Source organism: Vulpes vulpes, chromosome 9 (assembly GCF_048418805.1).
Source record: "Vulpes vulpes isolate BD-2025 chromosome 9, VulVul3, whole genome shotgun sequence".
In the NCBI taxonomy this organism is placed as follows: domain Eukaryota; kingdom Metazoa; phylum Chordata; class Mammalia; order Carnivora; family Canidae; genus Vulpes; species Vulpes vulpes.
Genome location: NC_132788.1, coordinates 69,195,635 through 69,213,490, shown reverse-complemented (window position 1 = coordinate 69,213,490; position 17,856 = coordinate 69,195,635). Strand labels below are relative to the sequence as shown.

Here is a 17,856-nt window from a genome sequence, read left to right as displayed (position 1 = left end):
CAATCAGTGCATGTTCTTGAATATTATTTCTTTAATATTACTCTTCTTCTGGCTACTATATTTAAAAGTCACCTTTCTCTCTGGGCCATTTTCTCAGGATCTGTGTGATTTACTTTACAAATAATGGGATTTTCCAATGCAGTTTCATCTGTTACATAAAGTACAAGAAACTTACGGTTAATGCTCTAATTGTTCAACCTTAGTTATATATGAAGGAGCAACCCTGTAAACCTCAGATTTAAATCATCATTCAGTCTTCCCACTGCACTCATTTTAAAAAGTCAAAGTATAATTAATATTCAATAAAATACAATGATCTTGACTGTTCAGTTCAATGAGTTTTAATAATTGTACTCACCATGAAACCCACTGCTTAAAACAAGATATAAAACATTTTTATTGCCCCAGGGAATTTCTCATGTCTTTTTTCAATTAAAGAACCAAAATGGAATGCCTCAAAAACCTGTGTCATCCTTATGTAGGCTCTATGATAATTTTCTCTGTATTGGGCCAATTTTAGTTCATTCTGTCAAAGTGGGCATGACCCACCGCATTTCGTATTACCTCCCCTGTTTCCTCACCTCTAGCAGAAATTATTAAAAAAGGGAAAAGAATAATTCATGAAGAAATCTCCTTAAGTCAATTTAAGATCAGAAAACACTTGGTGATATGCATCGAAAGATGAATGGATAAGGAAGATGTGGTCTATGTATACAATGGAATATTACTCAGCCATTAGAAACGACAAATACCCACCATTTGCTTCGACGTGGATGAAACTAGAGAGTATTATGCTGAGGGAAGTAAGTCAATTGGAGAAGGACAAACATTATATCGTCTCATTCATTTGGGGAATATAAAAAATAGTGAAAGGGAATAAAGGGGAAAGGAGAAAAAATGAGTGGGAAATATCAGAGAGGGAGACAGAACATGAGAGACTCCTAACTCTGGGAAAGGAACAAGGGGTGGTGGAAAGGGAGGTAGGCAGGGGGTAGGGGTGACTGGGTGACGGGCATTGAGGGGGGCACTTGATAGGATGAGCACTGGGTGTTATGCTATATGTTGGCAAATTGAACTCCAATAAAAAATAATAATAATTAAAAAAAAAAAGAAAGAAAACGCTTGGTGAGCATGATCCCCAGACTGTTTGTAGGTAGAAATCTCTGTTTTGTAAGGTGTCTTTATACTGTTACTGGTATTTTAGAGGGAGAAGACAGAAAATCTCTTAGAGAAATGGCGTTACCCAAGCAAAACATCATCGAATTGTAGTAATTACATTTCTATCTGATTCTCCGCTTTGGAGTTAGAGATTTGGTTTTCCTAGCATGGAGTTAATCATGTCTTTATGGATAAACACTTGCTAAGCAAATTTACAAGATATTTTTATATAAATATTAAAGTAATAGTTTCTATTAATATAGTGTATCAATAATTTAATAATATATTATTACAATGGATTGTTTTCTTTTTCTTTTTTTAAATTTTCATTTAGTATTATATTTACAACATTATCCAAGATACTCTATTTTAGACTTTCTCAATTTGTATTACATTATCACCCTCCTATTTCCACAAAGGAGCCCTTTTAGTCAAGCCCATGAAGTTTTAAAACCATGCATACTGTATATCTTTTTATATAATATATGTATTCCTGTGCTTTATACTTAAAAAGTAACATTTTTTACCACCCACCGTACTCCCTGAAGCCAATTTTTATTTCCTTGAGGACTCATATTGACTCCATTGAGAATGTATGCCCTATTCCTTTTTTCTTGCTACTTGGCACTATGGATTATTATATTAATCCTGTATCTCTGATACTTTCCCATCCTGAGTGTTGCTAGATGTGGAGAGAATGCCAAGACTAGCCAATTCCTACAGATATTGGAGGATTCAGCTTTGAAAAGTCTTTCATGTGCAGACTAACCATCTAGACCTCATAACTCCAACCACCTCCTTTATTGGGCTTTTATACTTTGGTCCTATTCCCCTATCCAATTACTCCAGGACCAGGTATGAAACAATTAGGGATAGCCCCTACACCCCAGAGGCTGATGAAATTATTCAAACTAGTCCATTTTAGATTTCTTACCCTGTTTTGCCTATTTACTCTTACCTACATTTCCCTCTGCCTCCTGACTGACCCCAGTGTTCCCCTAGGTGGCCTGACACAATGTGGCAACTCCCCTCCTTTGGAAACTATAACAAGCCATATTTTCTTTTCTTTCTTTTTTTTTTTTTTTTTGTTTTTTACAAGCCATCTTTTCAGTGGCAGCCATCTCCCAATCAATTGTCTTCATTATACCTAAATAATAATAAACCCCACATTTTAAAACAATTATGGATCAGGAAGTTGGTTCGTCAGCATGAAATATGGATAGTCTTCTTGAAGGATATAGTAGTTTATTGAATACACCACAAGGGAGGGGCAGGCAGGACAGCAGAGGGGAGACTGTCTGCTGAAATGTCTTGAGAGGTATTTGTTAGAGTAATGGTGAAGCCTTGTACGTATTCTCTGTACCTAACAAAGTACCATCCTTAGTTTTCTCTGTGCTGGTAGGAGTACTGCAAAGTGATAAATGTATGATCTCAGCAGTCAGACTGTTGGGATCAAACCTTACTTTTACTTCTTCTCAGCTATGTGATCTTGAATGTTATGGGTTAGCCATGAGTATTAAACAATACGTGTAATGCACTGCAAACATTAGGGGGCAGCCCGGGTGGCTCAGTGGTTTAGCACCACCTTCAGTCCCAGGCGTGATCCTGGGGACCCGGGATGGAGTCCCATGTCGGGCTTCCTGCGTGGAGCCTGCTTCTCCCTCTGTCTGTGTCTCTGCCTCTCAGTCTCTGTGTCTCTCAAGAATAAATAAATAAATTAAAAAAAAATAAAAATAAAAATAAATAAACAATACGTGTAATGCACTGCAAACAATAGGAATCCCCAAGACCACCCTTACTTCCCAATACTAACTGCAAGTTCTCAAGATCCCAAGATGACCTTCAGGTTTGATAATTCCCTTGAAGGATTCACAGAACTCCACATAGCCATCATATTCACTATTATGGTTTATTACAGTGAAGTGATACAGATTCAAATAAGCTGAAGGCAGAGGTGCATAGAGCAGAGTCTAAGGAAATCCTATGTGCAGGACTTCCAGCTGTACCCTCCTAGCAGATATGCAGACCGTGCTTACTCTCCTGGGGAAGATGCATGGCAATGTGGGGAAGCTCACTTGGGTATTGATGTTGGTGTTTTGTTTTTGGTTGGTTTTTTTTTTTTTTGGCATTCAATCATGTAGATTTGCTTGATTGCCCATGTGGTTTACCTTAGTCTCAAGTCATGGCAGAGGTCAAGCTGATAGACAAAGCCCAAGTTTCCTCTTACCTTTCACAGATTGTACCATAGATCACATCCTTACTGTAGACTGTGTAGTGTTGCCCAAAGCACACACCATAGATCACATTGTGGGCATTGACTATCTGGCACGGCCCAACGCCCCAGGGTAAATAGACACTCTTGTCACATACATTATCACAGACATTCCAAGGATTTACAGATTACATCTTCTGGCAAAGGACAAACATTCCTTTGGGCAAGTTTAATTTTTTCCTAAAGGAGCATTTAGGCTAGTTGCCACACCCATTCAATGCATAATCAGCATGAGTATTGTTATTGTCTTAGTTGTCATGCTAAAATCTCTCCTGCCTGAAGTGTGCTGTTAAAGCACTGTGCCAAATTCTTACTCTTTTTGCTTTTTCTTTTCTGGGTCTAAGCAGACACTTTTATTTTGTTAATGAGCTTTCTATTCATTCATGGTAACATGTACCCAATTAAGATTTATAACCTTTGGTTAGACCTTCACAAACTGTAGTTTTGCCTTCTTAGTTTACTTCTTAAGTAACCCTAGGTATTCCCAGACCTTTTCAGGTACATGTTTAGAGACAACCTGAAAAATAGCCCCAGGGGGCTATTTTGACAGATAGTTGATGTCATTCATTATATATCGAATCTTAATATTCTTCTCACCTTTAGTGTAATCTTTTTAAAAAAATATTTGATTTATTATTCATGAGAAACACAGAAAGAGAGAGAGAGGCAGAGACCTAGGCAGAGGGAGAAGCAGGCTCCATGCAAGGAGCTCAGTGTGGGACTGGATCCTGGATCTCAGGATCACGCACTGAGACACCCAGGCGTCCCAGTGTAATCTTATTTCTACATTATCAGAGGACACATCACTGTAACTTCCTATATTCTATATATGAACCTATACCCATTATTTCAGCCACCAAAGAAGTTTTTGGTTTGGTTTTATGTGTTTCTGTGTGTGTCTCTGTGTGTGCTTTGTTTTGTTGGGGTTTTTTGTGTTGTTGTTGTTTTTTTTTTTTTTTTTTGAGGCATCATTAAAGGCTTGCACAAAACTAAGCAGCAATGACTCCTTTTTTTCCCGGCCTGGAAAGGTGCTCTCTTCCTCATAAAACAAAAAGACACATGAAAGGTTACATTCTTATTGCCCTGTCTCATTATTGTTGATGCAAAACTCCAAATTAATTTGCTTGTAGTTATGGAAATATCTCCTTTAACCTTGGTGACACAATCTGAAAGAATTTGTTTTAGCAATGGGCATTGCTTAACAGCTTTTGGCATTTGCTCAGGCTGAACAGTCATCTGGAGAGTTTGTGTCTTCTTTCTTTCTTTAGTTTAGTGATCCGCTGCAGAAATATTACACGGAATATGCAGAAAACCTTCACCCTGGTGGCTGGCATAGAAGCAGTGTGCTCTGATTAACAGTAGGTGCTCTGCAGGTGTCAGAGTCTACCCTGGAATGTGGCTCTTGATGAGCTCAGACAAATAGCGTAGCTGCTCTGCTCAAGAGGGGGTGGTGGTAATATCACTTTCTTCTTTTTAGATCCGGGAAGAGAAAGGGGTTTTTGTTTATTTGTTTTGTTTTCTGCTGTATGCTTTGCCTCTAAAAGTGACTGGCACAGAAGGGGCAATAAATATTTCTTAAGGAATGAACAAAGGGTTGTGATGAAGAAAACTGGCACTAGGCATGCAACGCCCTTAGACTAGGATCTGGCACCTAGTTAGCTCTAAGTAAATATTCATTTGAAAAGGATGGAATTGTTGCAGGATTTCTTTTTCTTTAGTGCCGGTGGTTCTTGGTTACCACTTTGAAGAATGAAGAGGCAAACCAAATGAAGAGGGATGGGCAGCAGAGCCAAGTTTATTGAGCGATAGTAAAGCAAAGCCTATTGAGCAATAGAACAGAGCTCGCGAAGAGGGAAGACACCAAGAGGGTTGCCATCAGACTTGTGAGGTCTAGGGTTTTTTATGGGCATGTTGGCGGGCTGTTTTAATCTGATTAACCCTCCATGTGCCAGTCACCCAATCAGGATTTGTCCACGCGCTCATCTACCTATCAGGTAGTAGTTCACCTAGGAAAATGTAGGGTTCCCTCCAGGGTGTGTAAAATCCATTGAAGGGTGGTTTCCTGTTAGGGACGGGCCCCCTGCCCCCACCTTCCTTTCTTCCAACTATCCTTTATTAGAATGAAAATAAAAACAGATTAAACTTTTTAGATTCAATGAAACGTGTGGTGATGGGTTTATAGGAAATTCATTAATTATATTGGACTCCTAATTGTATTGTCCATTTCTTTGTTCACCCAATATATATTGAGCAATTATCACACACACATGCGCTATTGGAGGTCCTGGGAGCTCAGAGGTTAACACAAATTGTAAAATAAAGGACATCCATGAAACCTTCTGCCCAGTGTACAGTTCCCACATGTCTGGCAGTGACCAATGGCTGAGGAAAATGAAACCTGCAGGCCAGTGATGAAAACAGAGCTTTTAGATCATTAACTTTATTATTAATCTTTTGTCATTTTTGTATCTGTCAGAGTCTCTAAAACTCTTGAGCTATAAAAGCATTTTCTCTGAGACAAGAGATTATTCAGAGACTCCCCTCTTCATTTCCCATGTCTGCCTTAGAGAATTTTGCAACCAGTTGTTTCAGGTTATAGACATAATTGGCTATCAGTCATTTTGGTGTCATTGTTCATTGACACACATCTCTGCATCATCTCTCAGCCTTCTGAAAAGCAGGGTTCCAGTTCTGATTAATCTTTGTCCAGTCATTGAGCATATTGAAGCAGCTCCTGGTTAATTAAACCATTTTATCTCTAACCTCATACATTTCCTGGATGTAACAGTGATAGAGGTGTCAGCAGTTCCAAGCACAGCCCTGAAACCTTGCTAATCAGTTCCTGTGATTTGCTGGGGTAACATTGTTTCAATTGTTAAAGCCAAATTATTGTGAGAGGTTATGTGTATAGGGACATTTTTATCTCCAAGTCAATTACACATATTTAATGAAACGTAAGGAGTTCATAAAGTAAAAATAGATAAATAAATTGGCATCTATTGTTTTTAGTGATGTAAACCCAGGACACATGCGCACACACACGCACACATGCACACACACACACAATGTGATAAAATACTAAAATGTGTTATTCTGTGGGAGAAAGAGCTTCTTATTTTACCAGCTCTGTGAACATGGCCAAGTCATAGCCCTTTGAATGTCATTCTCCTTATCTGTCAAATAGCAATAATATTAATACCTACCAGGTTCTTGTAAGGATGAAAACACACTAAATAATATTTTATAAGATATTCAATCTGTTCAATAATGTGTGCTAATTACATGATAGTTATTATTGTTCTAGGAAACCACCCCATTCCTCCAACTCATAAAAGCAAGTAATTAACATTTTATAATAATTTTATTAAAAAGTGATCGCTCCAGTTTTATAAGGATTGCAGAGAATCACAGTAGAAGTCAAAGACAGGTAACTTTTACTATTCAGGCTGGGCTTCTCAAGATGTATAGTCCAGTTGTACTAGAGTTTAGGATAGAATTTCAAGAGATACTGGAAGGCAGGAAAAGAAGCCAACTTAATTTTATGAACTACTTGAGGCTTGTCTTCTGCAAAGACCTGTATTTAAGAAAACAAAAAAACTCAAACAAACAAACAAAAACTGGTCAAAAATCAACAAAAATCTGCCTTCAAAGAAATTTGAAAAACACTATATACTAAATCGTCCCTTGAAGAATCACAATTCCCACTTTAGTGTTGAAGGCTGTGAGAAATTTGGAGCAGCTCTAATGAAAGGAATAAAGGAACAGCCTTAAATCCTTTTATTTAGTTTATGATTTACGTGTTTTTCCCCCAAATATCTCACATAACTTGGGTTACTACACAAAACATCTTTCAAAAAAATGCAGAGGTTAAGTGTTGTGAGTTGAATAGTGTCCTCCACAAAATTCGTGTCCCCCCAGAAATTAAGAATGAGATCTTATTTGGAAATAAGGTCTTTGCAAATATAATTAGTTACAACCACTGACATGAAATCATCCGGAATCTGACTGAGCTCTAAATCCAATGACTGGTGACTTTATAAGAAGAGAGGAGGATGAACAGAGATACAGAGGTGATGATGTGAAGATGGATGCAGAGACTGGAGTGATGCTGACCCAGGACCGCCAAGGACTGCTAACAACCTCCAGAAGCCAGGATAGAAGCACGGGTTGGTTTCTCCCTCAGAGCCTCCAGAACAAATCAACCTTGACTACCCCTTCATTTTAGACTTTAAGCCTTCTGAAACTATAAGGGAATATATTTATTGGTTTGCACCTCTAAGTTGGTAGTAATTTGTTATGCAGTCCTGGGAAACTAATAATATACATATATGTAGTAGTCCAAAAATGACAATTTGCAATGTGAAAAATGCCATTAACTGTATCTCGATAAGAGCTTTCTTCACTTTTCTGCCCATTTGTTTGGGTTCCTCTTCCATTTTTCTGGTCATTGCAGGATCAGGGGGAGAAATTGTATATGCTAACGATAAGCAGCATGTCCAGTGCTAAGGTGTCTGATTGTGGTTGAAAAGTAGACTGTCCATTATCATCACTTGTGCTCTTGTCAGCAAAAGCACTTGGCACTTGTGAATTATCGGTGCTTGTGAAAAGTTTATAAAATAGCTTCTTCCATGCTAGCACCAAGAGAAACAAATAAAATAAATAATAGAATAAGTAATAGCCAATATATGATAGCAATGTTTGCTAAATTTAAGTTAGTCTCTCTGCTTAGTTTTGGAATCAGCATGGAAAATTAAGATGAATGTTTACATTTTCAAAGATCAAGAGCTGAATAGAATTTTGTTTTCTTTTCTTTGTCTAGAGAAACAAAACAGCATATGCTTTTAATTTAGCCCTTCAGAGAGCTGCATCCACTCAGCTCTGTTTGAACTCAGTCTCAGAGTATGTGTCACACTTGATGGTGGGCCATCTGTGATTTCTCCAAAGCAGCAGAAGGAACCATCAAGATCATGGCATCTGTAGAAACCAGTGACACTTAGCCCCTTTAAGGTCTGATAGGCAAATAAAGAAAAAATAGATTTGCCAGAAGTCTAGTTCCTTCTTTTCTGCAGAGCACGTCCTATCAGGATTCCCTATTAAACTCCTTAAATGCAAGCCTGGCAGCTACTGCTTTCTAGGCACGTTGGCATGCAGAATTTGGACATGTTTTTCAAATTGAAAATGTGATCACAAGCTTAAGTTACATTTATGGTGTTCCAAAGCCCTCAAGATGAGTTCCTCATTCTTTAAGGTAGCTAAAAGTGACTTCTGGATGTCACTTTGGATATCTATTTTTCTAGCCCCATCTTCTGTCAACTTCCTTAACAAGGATTACTTGAGCTCTCCAAATGCTTCTTGGTTTCTCTCAACTCAAGGCATTCTAATTTATTTACCTTATCCTCTTTCTAAAGAGTCCCTCTGTCCTAATTCCTGTACTTTGAGGTTGTTAAGATTGTGGTTTCTGGTGTCAGACTGACTAGTTTCAAGTTCAAATTTGTGTAAACTGGGGAAGGATTAGCATTTTCCTCATAGAGTTTGTGGTAAGACTTAGATAATAAATGCCAAATTAGTACATGTAACAGCTAGTAAATTGTCAAAAATGTCATCATCACCATTAATTATCTTTCAAAACCCAGGTGGGATAAAGTTGGCACTGAAAAGCATTCCCTGACTTCACAGAATTCAATTAGATAAAAGTTAATAATAATTATTAGGACACCCCAAATATTAATTCTTTTAGATCCATCAATTCTAATTCTAGAAAATTATGCTAAGAAAATAATAATAAATGGGGTACTTGGGAGTCTCCCCTCAAGCTTCCCACAGGGAGCCTGTGTCTCCCTCTGCCTATGTCTATGCCTCTCCGTGTGTGTCTCTCATGAATAAAAATCTTTAAAAATAAAATAATAATAAATACAGTAAAGACATGTATTATTGCATTATTTTTGATAAACAAAATATAGAACAATATAAACATCTTTGTTTAGATATATTAGTCACATAATGGATTATTATGAAACTTTCAAAATATATAGTTCCATTAAAACTAAAATCTCACAAGTGCTCATTATTAGTAGGAAAATTGCTTATGTTATATTTTTAACTGGATACTGGGAGAGATTAACAATTGACAGCACAGTACAGCCAAAGATTTAGGAATTATAGATGCCAGTATCCAAAATTAGGTATTTTTTTTCTCTTTATCTTTCTGAGACTTGTAAATATCCCATGATAAGCATCTATTATTTATATAATGGCATAAAATAATAACCTTAAACTTAAAAAAAATGCTGGTTGAGTAAATAAAACTCTTTCCTACATGCCCATACCAGCCCATGCCAATAAAATGTGTCATGTGTTTCTCTTGTCTAACTTTACCCCTATGATGAAGAACGTGGAAACAGGTTGATAGACAATGTGAAGGGAAAACATGAATAGGAAGGAGGAGAAGGAAAAGCGTGATGTAACTTCATCTTTGTGAAATATTTACAGTCAGTGTAGCATCACCGGAGAAACTGTTTATGTTCAAATATTCAACTGAGGAAAAACAGGAACCAAAATTTAGAACTGTCTGAACCTTGAAAGAATCAATAGAAAATGTCAAGGGCTTCTCTCACACAGGGAACCAACCATTTCCCCACTCATAAAAGAAAAAAAAATCTTTTGTTGATTATGAGCCTGGAAAAAAAAATTGAACTCATGTTTGTCGTCTCTGTAAACTATCCTTGTCATTTAATCTTTATATTGGGAGGAAGACAATATAGCATAATGAATCAGGGGATGCTATTTCATTTTCTTATTTCATATTCGAGTTTAGTCTAGTGTAATTATGGTGTTTATGAAGTTTAAACTGATATAGCAAGAGAGAAATAGAACAACTGCTCATCTACTCTAAGGAGCATTTCTTCATAAGAAAGATCACATTGGCAAGTAGAGGAAATGCATGAAAGATTTTTATCAACCAATAATTTAAATTTATAAGAAACTTTCATTGTGGTAAATTGGAAAACATATAAATCTATTTCTAAATAAGGTTTAAACTAAAAAGAGCAAAGCTTAGCAAAAATATTTCACAGAGAGAGATAGAGGCAAAACAAAAACAAAAATACCTCACCCCAATCTGTGAGAAAAGAGCCGAGAAAGAACCAGGAAATTATAAATGAGCAGATCTGCCCTTGGCTGTAGGCAAGATCTCTGAGACAGTAATAAGGAATGAGGTTACCAAACATCCAGAGAGATATGAGCTGATAAAACTTAATCAGGCTAGTTTCACAAAGGGCAAATCTTTTCTGACAAATTTGGTGGCATTTTTGCATGGCACAGAGGACAGGAGAAGTACGTGCCTGGAATGAGAGATGGAATTCAACTTGAGAAAATAGCAAGGCATAGATGACATACATGGGAATGAGGTACAGCCTCAGCTTTCCAAAGAAGGCCACTTGGGTGACATTTCACCCCAAACTTACAGATTTCATTAAGATATTCGTGTTGGCAATAAGCATGAACAGGATTGATGGATCAGCATGCTTGCTTGTCACACTCTGTTACCAAAATTGTATCAGTTATCATCAAATAATGTATATTTGGGGAATATGTCTGTCTTGGCTATTCACAGATTTTTAGAGTGCTTTTCTCAGTTATCTATCTTTTTCCAAATGTTCTTCTTTCAGTTTGTTATTGATACACACATGGAATCAATGCCATTTCGGGGAGACATAATCTTAGCTCAGAGAGCAACCAACGGGGTCACTGTAATATCTCAATGATAACACTTGGTTTTGTGGGGCTTTCTAGCATCTTCACTCTGGGACATTTGAGAAAAGTGCTTTTAGGTGCTTTGTATACCTGACAGCATGCTGTTACTTTTCAGAGATTAATGTTCAAATGCTCTACATTAAGGAAGTTATAGTGTCAAAGACCCAGAAGTTCTGGAAGAGAGAAGAGAGAATTTGAGTTTGCCTCTCAGTTGGCATCAGTCTACAAATCAGGTTGTCTCTTTAGGCCTGAAAATACAAATAACCAAAACTGAAACACACACATACAAACAAGTTCTCTCGACCCCACTTACTTCTCTCTTTCTCTTTGCCACCTGACTTTTGTGTTGTTTCTATTCCATCCCACAGTTTTCTTTCCATCTTCAGTTTACCTTAGACTTGGCCTTGTGTATACCAATTTATCCTGACTTTGATAATGAAATTTCTCCTAAAGAAATGAAAGATTTTCTAATTATCGAGTAAGGTTTTGTTATTCTTGTTTTTCACCGTTCTCTAAAACATAACAACCTTAACCATGTCTTCTATTAAAAACTCTCCTCTCGGGATCCCTGGGTGGCGCAGCGGTTTAGCGCCTGCCTTTGGCCCAGGGCGCGATCCTGGAGACCCGGGATCGAATCCCACGTCGGGCTCCCGGTGCATGGAGCCTGCTTCTCCCTCTGCCTGTGTCTCTGCCTCTCTCTCTCACTGTGTGCCTATCATAAATAAAAAATTAAAAAAAAAATAAAGTCCATTTAAAAAACAAAACAAAACAAAGAAAACCTCTCCTCTCCTGGCCTCCCATATGATGGATGTCATCAGCATAATAATGACCTCAAAGTTGTTCATTTCCTAATCCCTGGAACATGTGAATATGGAGGTTACATGGCAAGAGTGGGGGATCAAAGTTGCAGATAGAATAAGGGTTGCTAATCAGCTGATTTAAGAGGAAGTTTACCTTGGTTGAGCCCAATGTAATCACAAGTGTCCTTAAAACTAGAAGAAGACAGAAGAGAATCAGAGGGAAATGTGAATAAGGAGGAATGGTCAGAGTAATTTGATGTAAAAGGACTCAATGTACTATTATTGGCTTTGAAGGCGAAGGAGTCTACAACCTAAGGAATGCAAGTAGCCTCTAGAAGCTGGAAAAAGTAAGCAAAAGCATTCTGCACTGGAGCCTCTCAAGAAAGGGATGCAGCTCTACCAACACTTTAATTCAGTGAGACCCATTTTGGAATTCTGATCTACAAAATTATAAGATAATAAATTTGTGTAGTTTTATGCTACCAAGTTTGAGATAATTTGTTATGGTAGCAATAGATAACTAATATAATGATTCAAGTAAAATAATCTCAATTTCTCATATAGACCTTCTTAGAATTTTTTGGCTCTTTTCTCTCTTTTGTCAGTTCTAAAGATGCTGATAATCTCTGGTTTTCCATCATCAGTTTTCCTTTTACACAATTCAATGTTGGTACTGTCTTTACAGAGCAATGCCATTCAATTGTTCCTTTACCCCCTAGGCAACTCCTATTTATAGCTAGCTACTGGTTCTACATCAATGAGTCCCACTGGCAACTCAAATTTAATGTGTTTTAATGATATTTTTAAAATAGCAAAATAATGAATCCCAAACAAATATGAATGAACCCATGTGAAAGATGTTACCCATGTTAATTACGAGAATCAGTCAAATGTTGCAATTTGTTCAAAGTAGAACTCAAAGAACCATGTGTGCATGGGCAGTAAGAAATGGTAAAATGGATTTATAAACAGATGCAAAAATGGGTTTATCATGGCTAAACTTCATGGTATGCCAATTATATCTCATGGAAAATAATACAAAAACAAAACAAAACAAAAACCTAGTTTATCTGCAAGGGAAAAAGGGAAAAAACAATTCCATTGTACTGGACACAATTCATTTTATATTTTACATTTCAATGGTTAAAAATCATTTGCATTCTTAACAGTTTTCTCTTCCTTATATTGTTGTAAAATAGATAAAAGACATTGAAAGACAGTGTTAACCCCAAGAAGGCACTGGACAGGATACCCAGTAATCATCTTGTGTCCGTTTTGAAATCTTTTTTTTTTCTTTTTTCTTTTTTTAAGATTTATTTATTTATTTATTCATGATACACACACACATACACACAGAGAGAGAGAGAGGCAGAGACACAGGCAGAGAGAGAAGCAGGCTCCATGCAGGGAGCCCAACGCGGGACTCAATCCCAGGTCTCCAGGATCACACCCAGGGCTGAAGGCGGCCCTAAACCGCTGAGCCACCCAGGCTGCCCCCGTTTTGAAATCTTTCACAAATTCTCCTGATAATGGCGGATCACATTTCTCTGCTCTGTCACTTTTTCTTTCTCCTGATAATCATTTTATACATTGTCATCTCCTCTCAAACTTCCCACACTTCCTCTCCCATCATCTGTCTCGGCCAATAATATTTCTTCCTCCTTCCTAAGAAAGTAAGGAAAATATCAGAAGATAATTTTAACATGCTTTCAACCTCACATGTACCAGTGTATTTTCTGTCTTCATATACTCTGTCTTCCCTCCTGTTACTGTGGAAGAAAAATATCTTTCTAAAGCCGTTCATCTACTGCTTAAAAGTGAACTGGACTGCTCCTCTGGCACCTCTTCAAGGGCATCTCTCCAGGTATTGTCTTCTCACTATGGTGCATCATCTTGTTCACACTGTACTGCATCATGTCCATAAGTATGCAAATATATGGTATAATATCTCATCTCAATAAAATATGCCTTTGACCCTGAATCTGTCTATCTTAATTTTCTGGACCCTTTCATGGAAAAACTCTTTTTTTTTTTTTTTTTTTTTCCATACTTACTGTCTCAGTTTCCTCTCTTCACATTGCTTCTTGAACACACTCCATTCAGGATCCATATCCTACTCAGCTTTTGCTGAGTGCTCAGTGATCTCTACATTGCTAAATCTAATGATATATTTTCCCCTCGACTTATTTGCCCTATTATCCCTATTTGCCAAAGCTCACCACACCCTGTTCAGACGTTACCAGACAAATGATGTCTTCCTTTGCAATATTTTATAAAATAACACCCCACCTCACCCAGAATTCCTAGCTAGCTTACGTTTATTTTTCTCCATTGCACTTAATACCATCTCATGTACCATGTGTTTATTTGTTGACTTAATTTGTGCTGCCCCCACTTAGAAGACAAACTCCACTACAGCAGCAGTTTTTAGCAGGGTTTTTTTTTTTTTTTTTTCATTGCTGGATTTTCCAAAAATAGTTTTTGCAAATGATAATCCCACAAATCAAAACTTGTTCAGTAAATAAGTAAAATATGAATTAAACTTGTAGCTGCTTTCTCATCTCCTTTCATCCATGGTGCCCTCATCTTTTTCCTTCTCCTTCCTTTAACAGTTAAGGAAGTCAACAGACACACATTCTTGAGTTCATCTCTCATAGCTAGCTCAGAGGAATCCTTAATGCTCTCTTTCCCTATCTCTCACTTTAAATCAGTCATATCATTATGTTGGTATTGCCTCTAAACACTTCAAAAGACCTTGCACATTGTTCTCATTCTCTTCATTCCTACTGACAATGCCCCAATTATCTCAGCGTTTTCAAACGTTTGATAAATAATCTCCCTGACTTGTGGTTTTCTTCCCCTATCCTTCCTCCAGTTAATCATAGATCTAAGCATGTCATATACCTGCTTAAAATTGAAAACACTTCCATGTTTTCTAACTGTTAACACATCAAGTTCAAACCTCTGTAATGCCATTTAAGGGCCTTCAAAATATTCTAAATATACCATTTCATTTCTATATTTCATTATTCTCCTACCTTCCAGACTAGTTATATTTTTTGAGTGGCAGGTATGTTCATATCTTTATTCAAGCCAGTATTAGAATTGTGTTACTACACCCTTCCCTTTCAAAGTTATTCTCACTCTCATTGTTTTACACATAGCTCAAATAATGCCCTTTTTATCAGTCTTCCATAACCTCTAGGCAGAATTAATCACTTCCTCTTTGAACTCCCTTAAAAGTATAATTAAACTTTCAGTGTGACACTTGTCCTATAATGTTTGCAGTTAGTTACTTGTTTTCATGTCTGCCTCCCTTTCTGGGGTATATATCCCAGTGACTGAGAATGTCTGTTCTGGAGTCAGATTGCCTAGATTCAAAATTGGATTCTAGCACTCTCTAGCTGTTCAATATTGAACAGGTTACCTAAGTTCTCTAAACCTCAATTTCTTTACACTTAAATTGGCAATATTAGAATCTGCCTGTCAGAGTTCTTGTAAGGATAATGTAAGATAATTCATGTAGAAGTTCAGCTTTATCCTTGGCACTTACTACATGCCCCGTTTGCCTTTATCTGATAATAAGCTCCTTGAGTGCAATTTATTTATTTATTTTTATATGATCAGTGCCTGAAGAAGGTTCAGCATATAATTAAAGCTAATAAGATTTGGTTGAATTTACTTATGTTAGACTTTATTACTGTGTACCAGCAATATCTAAATAAGCAATAATGTAGAATTATATTTTGGTTTGTCTTGAAACTGCAGAGATCAACAGAATATAAAATGTATGGAAATGCATATTTCTTACAATGATTTACTTGGTGATCTGTGTGCCACTTCCAAGGTGTCCTATACTTTCCAGGCAGGTTTAATTAATGCTCAGCCCCAAATCAACCTAGGTCACTATAGATGTCTGACCAGACCAAAATACTGTAGGTCTCTGTGTACATATCTTCTACCAAATATATACCATAAATTTATACTGTTAGGGTGTCTGATATAAAAATAACCGGAATGATTCTATCATGTTCAAAGTAGCTTCTCAGTTAAGAATTGTCTTCTCAAGTGTCTATTGTATGAAAGAATACCAAGTATGGCCACTGTTAGGTAGATGTTAAGCCCCTCCTCCTCATTTTTGATGTTTGCTTGAATATTTCACTGATTACCAAGGCTGTAAAATGAATGCCAATTTCAAAGTATGGCTTGATTCTAATTAAGGTTTGAATTTAAGGCTATTTTGAAACTATTATCTTTTTTTTTCAACTTACTGAGATATAATTGATATATAATATTATACAAATTTAAGGTTTATGACGTAATGATTTGATATATGAATATATTATATATTACCACATAAAGTAAGTACATCTATTAGCTCACATGGTAACAATTTTTTTCCTTTATATGTTGAGAATCTTTAAGGTCTATTCTCTTAGCAACTTTCAAATACACAATATACTTTTGTTAACTATAGCCACCACGCTGTATATTATTGTCCTAAAACTTATTATTATAAAACAGGAAGTTTGTTCCCTTTGACAATCTTCACATATTTCCCTGCCCTTCCCCCATTACTCCCCACATCCACCTTTTCTGTTTCTATGAGTTCATTCTTTTAAGATTCCACATATAAGTGACATTATAAGTGTTTGTCTTTCTCTGTCTGGCTTATTTCACTTAGCATAATGATCTTAAAGTTCATTTGTGTTGTCACAGACTATATATAACAGTTCCTTCTTCTTTATGGATTAATAATATTCCATTTATGTATATATGACTTTTTAAAGATTTTATTTATTTATTTATGAGAGACAGAGAGAGAGAGAGAGAGAGCGGCAGAGACACAGGCAGAGGGAGAAGCAGGTTCCGTGCAGAGCCCAACATGGAACTCTGTCCCAGGTCTCCAGGATCAGGCCCTGGGCTGAAGGCAGCACTAAACCACTGAGCCACCCAGGCTGCCCTGTACATACCATTTTTTTATCCATTCATTCATTGATGGACACTTAGGTTGTTTCTGTCTTGGCTATTGAAAATAATGCTGCACTGAACATGGGAAGATAAACTCTTGAAATAATTTAAAATATATTTGTAAAATGATTACTATCATTTATTACTGTTGCTAGAACAGGGCACCTGGGTGGCCTAGTCTGTTTAGGGTCTGCCTTTGACTCAGATCATGATCCTAGGGTCCTAAATCAGGCCCTACATTGGGCTCTTTCCTCAGGTTGAAGTTGGCTTCTCCCTCTGTCTTTCCTCTGCTCATGCTTCATCTCTCTCAAATAAATAAATAAAATCTTAAAAAAAAATTTCCTAGAACAAAATTCCCTTTCCTTTAGAATTTAAAGGCTAGTGTTTCCAAAAACCAGTTTCTCCAACTCAGCCCTCACTATATAGCCACAACAGTATATCTAACTATTTACTGGACAGCCAAAAACTATGAGCCCCAGACTCATGAAAATGAACATCTGCAAGAATGAATAATACGTATTTTTTGCTATAAAACCACCTTTCTTTTTTCCTTTATTTTGAAGAATAACAAATTTCTGAGCAATCCTTAATGCTTTTCCCCCTCTGAACCTGAATTCCTGAGAAGACATAACTGACCATAGTCTAAGTTAGGTTAAACAGGCCTAAGAGCTTGGTTTGGAAACAAACAAAGAAGCTTAGTAATAGAAAGAAAACAAAGCCAAGAGAATAGAGCCTCTTTTAGTCCTGAGATTATGCAGAACTCCAGTGGTTATACTTTAGTATGTGCAACACTGGACTTTGAGTCAAACCTGGATTTGAATACTAGCTCTGGAATTTCACTAGCAGTGTGACCTTGAGCAAATCATTTAATTTCTGTAAGCTTTAGTCAGGACCAGCTGCAAA

At 36.9% G+C, this 17,856-nt stretch overlaps 1 protein-coding gene and 1 non-coding gene across 5 annotated transcripts in view; one reads left to right on the top strand and one right to left on the bottom strand.

Annotated features, from left to right (window-relative positions):
- CNTN6 (contactin 6) overlaps nt 1-17,856 on the top strand; it is a 280,895-nt gene that overhangs the window by 91,092 nt on the left and 171,947 nt on the right. The gene's annotated exons all lie outside the window — the stretch shown is intronic.
- Nucleotides 440-544, bottom strand: LOC140594074 (U6 spliceosomal RNA). Its single transcript, XR_011994594.1, has one exon. It is a non-coding gene; the product is annotated as a U6 spliceosomal RNA (small nuclear RNA).